Raw genomic sequence first — 10,859 nt, forward strand, 5'->3', positions numbered from 1 at the left:
CACAGTTAAATGTCTATGACTTACTTTAAAATCTTCAGTACAGATGATGGAACACAATAATGTGTTCGTTGGCTTAAGCTTTACTCAAGGGGCAGTCAGTTGTCCTAATCAGGAACCCCCAGTCTTTGGGTGAAAGCCCACATACCACAAGGACTCTGCTACTCGCACTCAGGTATTCATATCTTGGTCCTCACCTGTGCGTTTGCTAATGAGTATAGAGTTCAGAAGTAGAGCTCTGCTCGGGAAATTAGCATCTTAATCAGTACCACAGATGTAGGAACAGGCTCTCACTGGTGAAGAGTAGTATTCAAAAAAATGTGGGATAGGGAAAATATCTGCAACATTTCCCACCCTTGCATGAACAGTGTAAAAAATGGATTAAGGCCTGTAAACCATATGCTTCAGGGTGAGGCTTCCTACCAAAATGCTCCTGTGCCCTTCTCCTACATCCACAGAAATGCAAGCAGAAAGGGAGAAGGCTGCTAAGGAGAGAAAGACAAATGAACACTTCAGGACAGAGATGAGGTGAGGCTTTACTTTTGAAGCAGAAATTCTTACCTAGGCAAACATCCATTTAAAAAAAAAAAGATTTATTTATTTTAGAGGGAGGGGAGGGGCAGAGAGAGAGGGAGAGAATCTTAAGCATACTCCCCGCTGAGCATAGAGCCAGACCTGGGGCTCGATTTCACAACCCTGAGATCGTGACCGAAGCCGAAACCAAGAGTTGGAGGCTCAACCTACTGAGCCACCCAGGCGCCCCACGAACATCAATTTTTAAGGTCTTGAATGCATTTCTTTCAAACATATACTGTATTGGGCGCCTGGGTGGCGCAGTTGGTTAAGCGTCTGCCTTTGGCTCAAGTCATGATCCCAGGGTCCTGGGATCGAGCCCTGCATCGGGCTCCCTGCTCAGTGGGGAGCCTGCTTCTCTCTCTCCAACTCCCCGCTGTCTCTCTCTCTGTCAAATGAATAAATAAAATCTTAAATATATATATGTATGTATGTATATACTGTATAGAGTGACTATTGATTACCCTAAAGCCTACATGGTCCTTAAAAAAAGAAATTTAAAGGAGACCAAATGCTTATCCACCCCCACCCCTTACCCCACACAGAAATACATTACTCAGCCACAAACATGATATCCCCTAGTTTCTTCTCTGCATTTCACTGGATAGTTTACTTTATCAGCTTCACTGTTCAATTTCATGTTAGAACACTGTAGCAACCTGTTGATAAATACCTGCCCTGCACTGCTTCTAGATTAAATTTTTTCAACATACCTCTTGAGATTTTTAACCATTTCCATTTAAATAATTTTCAGGTTTTTGCAAAGCCTCATTTTTAAGCATCTCCAACATACGGGGGGGTTAGTCTGACACCTCAAATATCTTAGTGAATTATTTTAGTATTAAATTATATGTCCATTTTTCATACAGTATGTCCATTTTCCATAAACTCCCCAGCTAAGCGCTTTTCCAACTCTATACTAAACAATGAGGAAGAAGACATCGCAAATCAATGGACAGTAACACTGGCAACTCCTGAGGTCCTGCAACATTAAATACCAAAGATGAAGCAGCCAATTGTGTAGACCCAGCTGAGGTTTCTTTGCATAATCCATTAATGAAACGAGACTGCTGAATTAGAAGAAGTTGGGCAAACCTGACCCAGATTCTTAAAGTAAGGGTAGTTGCCCTAGATGTCTGTCAAGATTGTGCATCGGAGTGTATTCTTAATCAGTGAGCAATCAAAACAAATATTTCACTCCGCTTCATAAATCTATGCCGTGTGATTGCATCTGACACATCTAGGAGAAGATAATCCCTTACAGTTCACTTCCTCTTGTTTCTAAATGTTAAGTTGCGTTGACTTAAACAGGCCTCTCCAGTCGGCCCTGTGTTAGAGAGGTATGTGGAGAGAGGGTGAAGCAAGAATTCCTTTTTTTTTTTTTTAGATTTTATTTATTTATCTGACAGAGAAAGACACAGCAAGAGAGGGAACACAAGCAGGGGGAGGGGGAGAGGGAGAAGCAGGCTTCCCGCTGAGCAGGGAGCCTGATGTGGGGCTCGATCCCAGGACCCAGGGATCATGACCTGAGCCGAAGGCAGACGCTTAACAACTGAGCCACCCAGGCGCCCCTGAAGCAAGAATTCCTAACTGGCCTTTGGAACCAGGACTGAGACTGCCAGAGTTGGCTGGGTTCTCCCAAATTAGTACAGGAAGAAATTAACATGGGATTTTCTTCAACAGATAAAAACAGTATCCGTATGTATATATCAATGTTGTTGATGTCAACATTGTTGGCAGTAGCCAAATAAGAGGAGGAGCAAATGGGAATCTTTTCAATCCCCATCAATAGGGGGATGATTGAGTAAATTATTGTCCATTCATTCATGGACTATTCTGCAATGAGAGAAGTGATAATAGCACAGAATTTAGGAGCAGAGAGTGTAGAATCAAACCGCCTGAGTTTCTCATTCTACCAGTTCTAATCTGCGTGACTCTCACAAATTACTCCATTTATCTAGGCCTCCATTTTCTCAAATGGAAAATGCTAATGATAACAGCACCTACCTCACAGGATTGACAAAGGGTTTAAATAAAGTATCTGCAAGAGTGATTTGGACATAGTACGCTCTCAATAAAAGAAGCCAATAATAAAAGAATTCCTTGTCTAGTTAGAGCTCATAAGTGAATGGAATGGATGTTCTTGGCAGAGTAATGTTCATGGTAGGATAATGTCAAAAAGCGCCCTTATGGGGCGCGTGGGTGGCACAGTTGGTTAAGCGTCTGCCTTCGGCTCAGGTCATGATCCCAGGGTTCTGGGATCAAGTGCTGCATTGGGCTCCCTGCTCCTTGGGAGCCTGCTTCTCCCTCTGCCTCTCTCTCTCTCTCTCTCTCTCTCTGTCTCTCATGAATAAATAAATAAAATCTTTTAAAAAAAAGTGACCTTATGTATCTATATATATTTGCCTAGCACAGGAAAAGGTATAGAAGGATACACCCATTAGAAGGAGAGAATAAACTTTTTCTTTATATACTTTCGTGTTGATTTATTCTAATAAGCATGAATTACTGATGTCATTTGTTATATCCAGTAAAGTAAGAAAATATGTGTGTTAATGCCCAAGAATGTCTTTAGATACTTAAAGTCAGCAGATATTTGGCTTTGGGTCCCCACATGGAAACCAACACTGGGGTAGGAGGAAAAGCACAGCAGTGTAGCAGGCCAGGCCTGACTCAGTATCTCCTTCTTCACTGTTCATCCACATAGCTGACCTGGGAACCCCTGCAGGATACTGACTGTTGGTCATTAATGGTCGGTGCCCACAGATGTTATAGGAATGGACAGCTCCATCCCAGAGGGCACTGATTTTGCACATGTCGGTGGAGATAGACTAGGTTAATACCCCAGAGGCTCCAGCCGCGAAGGTTTCTTTCTCTTTCACATTCCATCTCCAGATGGCATGTCCTGCCACAGCTCCATGCTAGGCTTCACCGGAACCCAAGATGATGGACTTGAGCGTTCAGCGGCAACATTGCTGAGCTCATAGCAGAAGAAAGAGAGAGGGGCACTTGGGTGGCTCAGTTGGTGAAGCTTCTGCCTTGGGTTCAGGTCACGATCCCAGCGTCCTGGGATCGAGCCCCACATCGGGCTCCCTGCTCAGCCAGGAGCCTGCTTCTCCCTCTCCCTCTCCCTCTGCCTCCTTCTCTCTCTGCCTGCCTCTACCCCTGCTTGCACGTGCACATGTTTTCTCTGTCAAATAAATAAATAAAAGCTTTAAAAAAAAAAAGAAGAAGAAGAAGAGAGAGAGAGAATGGAGAGCTACCCGTTGCCTCTTCAAGCTTTGCCTGGAAATGACTCATTTCTTCTGCTCACATTTCATTTGCCAAAGAAAATCAATCACGTGGGTGTGCATGAATTCAACAGCATGAAGTTATGGAATCTTCCATCAGGGAGGGCACTAATGTGAATGAAAAGTACTCTAATCACCGCTTGTGTTTCTCCATTATTCTGGGTTATTCACAGAATGTCCTTCTTCTCTTCTTTAGAAGAGATTTACAGACCCTTATCTGAAACCCTTGGGGCTAGACGCATTTCAGAATGCAGAATTTTTCAGAATTTTATGCAACCGTTATTAGGAATACACCAAAGGGGATCTGGGGAGCACCTTATATTACTATTCCTGAAGCAAACACATCAATATCCACATTAACTGGGATAAATAAGCCTAAACTTCTATCAATTTAGATCTGGGTATTTTCACCAAATAAGTTTGCATAACTTATTTTTTAAAAAATAGGATTTTCAGAGTTTTTTGGAATTCAGAATTTCAGGTAATGGACTGTGGACAAATACAATCAAGAATTATCTATGGGGTAAATGTGTTTTAATGTCTCTTCCTCCAGAAAAGAAGCAAAACTAACAAACAATGAGAAATTTAAAAGGAAACCAAATATTTTGGCAATGTCATGAAGCTTCCATTCCACTCTCTGCCAGAGACAGTACAATTTATGGCACTATTTAAACCCAACAGCCCAGGTCGAAAGCAACTAAAGAATGAAAACCAAACCCCCTGAACATGCTTCAAATGTCTCTTTATTGAAGCTTTGGCTTATGTTTATATCAAAGATATTAGTTTATTTGAATGAACTCCAGGTAGGTAAAATTCCAATATTTATTCAGGAATTTGGACCTCATTAGCAACTGTACGCTGGGGAAATCATCCTGAATAAATATTAGGAGAAGAAACCAAAAATAAAACTACACGAAAAGCAAGTATCTCACATCAACCCCAGCCTTCAGGCAATGCAGGGCAAAGTGGATTAGTTGGCCTGTTCTTAGCTCCGGAAGAACTATTCCAGAAGGTGGTGTTGGAAAGAAGTAAGATTTATGGTCAAACGACCTACGTTTGCTTCTCAACTCTGCCACTTACTTGCTGAGTTAGGTTTAGCCACATTCTGAACATCCATTTCTTTATTTTTTTCCCCTTAATTTTTGATTGAAGAGAGCATCCATTTCTTATGTAGAAGAGGCGGTTAGCGAATGCTCTTGCTTATCCAACTACATTGTAAGATTGCTGAGAGACTCAGAGGAGGAAACACTTGAAAACTTACAACTCTGTACCAGTACTAATCACTACTATGCTGTTGACCCCTTGGAGTGGTCCTCCAAGTCAGATACTAGAGTCCCCTTTCTGTCCATCTTTCCTCCTCACACACACACCGTGGACCAACTTAAGAGTTCACTGGGCTCATTACATCTCAAAGTACATTCAGCTCTTTTAAAATCTATGCAAAAACATATGTTTTTATCCAGAGTTTGGCTTTGTTTTAAGAGTCTGTTTTTTCTCGTTCCTTCATTTAGGAAAAATACAATTTTCTAAGAGAATGGACAATGCAAATTTTTCATAGTGATATCAGCCCTAAGCGGTCATTTGACAAGCTGCAGGGATCTCCAAGAAGGCAAGCCAAGTCAGAGTTTAAAAAAATAAATAAAAGGATGAATTAGCATCGTGCTGGTTTGACTCAGGCTTTAATTCAGATAAGACACTAATATGCCAATTTGAGGAATCACAGAGGTAAGCAGTTGATTTCGTTAAGGCAGTAGGATCATAAGTGATTTTTCTTCTTAACAAGAAAAAAACTTGTTTAACTATGTTGGTGATGGACTTTAACTAGACTTACTATGGTGATCATATCACAATGTATACAAATACTGAATCATTATGGTGTACACTTCAAGCTAATATAATGTTATATGTCAGTTACACCTCAATTTTTAAAACAGAATTTTTTGGCAGAATAGTTGGCTCATATGATATGTGAATTTAATAGGGAGGAGAAGAAAAACATTTGTTTCAGAGTCAGGAACTTTAATTACAGTGGTGCCTCTTAGATTTTAGCCCCTGATTTGGAGAGGGTTTTGCCCTTCTGTGTACTGTGTATAGTTCATATAACAGGGGAGAAATCCCATTATGTCAGTATTTCGGAATAGCAAAGCAATTTTTAGCTGTTACTCCTAAGAGCTGAGAAGAATATAGGAAGGATCTCTTGATAACAGAGAGAACTACAGGAATTATTGTGAACATGAGAAGGAGAATTGTAGCTTTTATGTTCTATTCAAATACTTTTCCTTCCGGGTTCCCAATCCCATAACATATATTTACTTCTTAAAATGTCAAACTCTAGGGGTGCCTAGGTGGCTCAGTCAGTTAAGCATCTGCCTTTGGCTCGGGTCATGATTCCAGGGGCGTGGGATCAAGCCCTGCATCTTGCTCCCTGCTCAGCAGGGAGTCTGCTTCTCCCTTTGTCCCTTTCCCCCACTTGTGCTCGCTCTGTCTCTCAAATAAATAAATAGATAAATAAATAAAATCTTTTTAAAAATATCAAACTCTAGGGTTGCCTGCATGCTCAGTGGGTTAAGCGACGGTCTTCAGATCAAGCCCACATGGGGTTCCACGCCCAGTGCAGGGTCTGCTTCTACCTCTCCCTCTGCTCCTCTCCCTGCTCATGCTTGCTCTCCCCCATTCTTAAATAAATAAATAAATAAATAAATAAATAAATAAAATATTTTTTTAAATAAATAAAAATAAAATGTCAAAGTCTATATACAGCATCATTCAACATTTGGCCAGCATTCATTGAGTACCAGCTACACAGGAAATACAGGAGTGAGCAGATCAACATAGTACCTGCCCACACAGAGCTTAGGTCCAGGTCTGGGTAAATTCTAGATTCTGGTGGAAAAGAATTCAGAGAGCCAGGAGGAGTTGTTACCCTTGGCCTACTTTGCCAGGTGGGGATCTGACAACTACTACTGATGAGAGAGGCAAGCACAGGAGATGAGGCTGTAAGAATCAGTCTTACAAGGGGTGCGTCCCAGAGAGGTCAGCTAAGGCTGGGAGCCACCGGCGGGTGTCACAGCTCTAGCCACACAAGGTCTACAAGTCTGGACGGTCAGAGATGAAAGCAAGAAGCCAGGAACCAAGGGGTAAGACTATCAGAAACTCTAAGTTAGAAGACCTTTGCTCTCTTTCTTTCTTTCTCCCCTGCCCCGCCCAGTATTTACCCAAAGAAAATGGAAACATTAATTTGTGAAGATATATGCATTGCTATGTTTATTGTGGCACTATTTATAATACCCAAGATATACGGAAGCAACCTAAGTGTCCATCAACAGATGAATGGATAAGGAAAATGTGGTGTGTATATATAATGGAACATGATGCAGCCAAAAAAATATGAGATCGTGCCATCTGCAACAACATGGATGGAACCAAAGGGTACTACGCTAAGTGAAATAAGTCAGACTGAGAAAGACAAATACTGTATGATTCTACTGATAAGTGGAATGTTAAAAAAAAATGAATAAACGAACAAAAAAGAAGCCAGGAACCAATGGGTAAGATTATCAGAAACTCTGAGTTAGAGGACTTTTGCTCTCTTGTTCTCTCCTCTCTCTCAGCTAAAGTGTGGCAGCCCTGCTAGAGTCCACAGGAATGTGTGACAGGCATAACAATCCTGAGGTCTGTAGGGAGGTTCTAACCTAGACTGACACAGGGGCAGAGCTGCTGGGCTCTCTGTGAGGTCAGAGTGGTGACCTTAGAAGCACTGCAAATGTTCTACCTTGTCTCCAGACAGGATTGCTCAGAGCCAAAACAAGTAAGGAGTCACAACCCCATCAGTCTGATAATGGTGAATCTGGGGGGGTGTAATAGAGAAGCAACAGCTTTTAGAATTAGTAGTGAATGTTCACATACTCCAGATGCTAGAGTAACCTGAAAAATTCTTGGAAAAAATCCAATATCCTTTTCTAAGATGTCATGTGAGAATATTGCCAACGCTAACGCTTCTATTAAATAAAATGGAGGGTCCATTTTCAATGACATTCTTTATCAGGAATTATATTGTTAGAGACAGAAATAATATAATACATATAACAATATTCTAGGTTATCAGAGTGGGAGTGGATCAAGGCAGGAAAATATGTTTAAATTTCTGGGATCCCATCAAATGGGTTGAAAGCCATTAAGAAGGATCATGATCTGACTTTCTGTTCCATGCAGTAAGATACAGTAGAAATGCTGCCCATGCATCTGGCTCCGAAGCTTTCCTGCAGGCCTGCTTCACCGCAGTGGCAGAAGGGCTGGCTGGCTGAAGGCTCAGGAGCTGTACAGAGCAGCAGATGAACCTGCCGTGGCTTGGATGCAATTCACAGCCTCCCAAAGCAGACCACTTCCCTGTGCGGTTTGGATTATACCCTCAAAAAAGCCTCCCATGCATGAGTCAGGCAGCCAAATACAATTGTGGTTAATAACCTCTGGCAGGGGCCCCTCCCAAGGTCACAGTCACTGTTCCAACCACTGCTTTGTCATCTCACCAGGAAAGGGTTTCCTTTGTCATCTCACCAGGAAAGGGTTTCCCACTGCCACCCAGGAGCCCTTTCTCCCCCACATTGAGGTCAGCGCCCCAAAGTTCACCAGTTTTGCCATGTGTGTAATGTGAGGACTGTGGCCTACAATTTCTGACTCCAATTCCACAATTTCTGACAGCTAACCACATCTTCCATCCAACATGACTGGGAGCTTACGTGATGTTTCATCACTTTAGTTCATGCTGCTTGGAGACTAACATCACTTTCGTGACATAGCATGCCACAGAAAATGGGGACTAATGGCTTTTAACCAAACTGTAGAACCCTGGCACCCCCTCTTTGGTATTCTGATCTTGTTGACCTGACGAGGAGCCCAGGAATCTAGACCAAAACAAGCACCTCAGCTTATTCTAATACAGGTCAAAGGCCACATTGTGAGAAACAACTAGTAGAGAGGCTGAAATGATGTCCTGACCTGCAGACATATTTTCAACTAATCACTCCTTCAAGCAAAACACCATAAATCCAGTAGCATGGAAATTCTGCTGTGGTCTTATTCTAGCACTGGTGGTTTTACCTGTGATATAAATACTCTAAAGTGTAGTATTCGTCTTTAGCTTCTCAAACTATTCATAAGAAGTCATAAATATTGTATGCAAATTCTGATCCACAAATGACCAAAGAAACACAGTACCTCATGCGTGATTGACAGCACTGAGGGAGATTAAGCTTTGTACCATATCACCTAACACCATATATTTTCCGATTTTGGTTCATAACCCAGCATTTTGAGCTTGCACTTTATTTTAGCAGCAATAATGTTACAAGATTTATGCACCAAGGCCATATGCCTTGCATAATGCAAGTACTTGATTTACAACTGATTTTAAAGCTGGTGATGCCCAACTTAATGAATGAACCACTTTACTTGTCATCTCTTTAATTTCAACCCGCTTTTTGAGCCCAAATTTATTTTGTACTTCTACAGATTTTTCTCTACCTTTTTCTCTTTGTGTGCCACTACTTTTGAAAGGTCACTTGGGACATAAAATATATGTCTGCCAAAACTAAAGGGAAGAGGCGGAGGAAGAAGCAGAATGAGAAATAAAAAGGAAAGTGAATGAGAGAGAAGAATGGAAAAGAAAAAGGAAGAGGAAGATGTCTTCTGATCAGTCCCTTCCATGCAAAATCTGCTATCGTTTTTGTGCATTCCTGCAATGCTCAATGACATCTTGTCTCATCGACCACCTCCACCTTTCCCTTCCCCTTGCCCAATGACATGAAGTCCACAGTCTTTCCCAACTCCAGTGATCTAGCTTGTGTGAGCCCATGAGGCTCTCAGTGAACAAAGACTCAAAACACACATGGTACCCAGGCCTCTGCCTCTTTCTTAGGGAGAAGACCACTGCAGGTGACATGCCCGTGTTCCAGATGCCCCAGCTATTGTCACCGAGGTTCTGTCCAGCTACATGTGGTCCACACACTGCTTAGGTTGGGTCACCCAGCTGGTGTTCTGAATGGTAGGTCAACCTCTTTCCCAGTGAAACTGATCTGGTACTCAACCAAACTTTATAAACATTGACTAAGTGCAGCTACTCCGTGCAATGCTGGAATGCAGAGTTTAATTGGATTTGGAGTTTGCACCAGGATAGGAGGGACAGACATAAAAACAGACAGACAGCCTTGCTATAAAAAACTGTGGAAGATTTCCTCAAGGAGAAGCACTGTGGAGTCTCGAATTATGAGTAGGAGTTAGCCAATCGAAATAGTAGGAGCAATGATCATATTTCAAGACAAGGAAGAGGCATGATCAAAGGTATGGCGGTGGGAAATATTTGGCGTGGGGATATACAATTAGTTCGGCATGACTGGAATATAAAGTATGAAGCCTGGAGAGGTGCCCTGTGAAGCCAAAAGCCAGAGGCCACGATGGAGAGAGCTTGAATGTCCATGGAGGTGCTTGAACTTATTTTATGAGCAGTGAGGAACTGCCAATGAGGTTTTCTAAGGAAAGATAGGCCAGATTTGCATTTTAGGAAGACCTGCACTGATGCCCATGCAAATCCTGCATGTGAGGTGGGATACAGCAGTGGCTGCAAGATTAAGGGTATCAAGACCAGCTAGGAGACTTCCATAATAATCCAGCCCAGAACTGATGAGATTCCAAATACGGACAGGAGAAGCCAGCATAAAGAGGAAGGCATGGATTGAAACGATCCCATAAAAGGTTAAATCAATTGTGTGTGTCAGGTAAGGAGAATTCAAGGAGATTTCCAGATTTCCGACTCATGTGACTCAGCAGATTTACTGGAACAGGGAAGAAGGGGGAGAAACTTGTTTGGGAATATCAGGAGTTATTTATGAATTCATCATGAATTCCACATCTTTTTACACAAGCCATTCAATCTCCACAAATTTTGGAGACGTTTAAATGCTAAAGGCTGTATCATAGGAACATCTATGTTCCCTACAATCTATG

This window comes from Callorhinus ursinus, unplaced genomic scaffold (genome assembly GCF_003265705.2).
Source record: "Callorhinus ursinus isolate GAN/ISIS: 27379988/994484 unplaced genomic scaffold, GSC_fseal_2.0 scaffold4, whole genome shotgun sequence".
Lineage (NCBI taxonomy): Eukaryota > Metazoa > Chordata > Mammalia > Carnivora > Otariidae > Callorhinus > Callorhinus ursinus.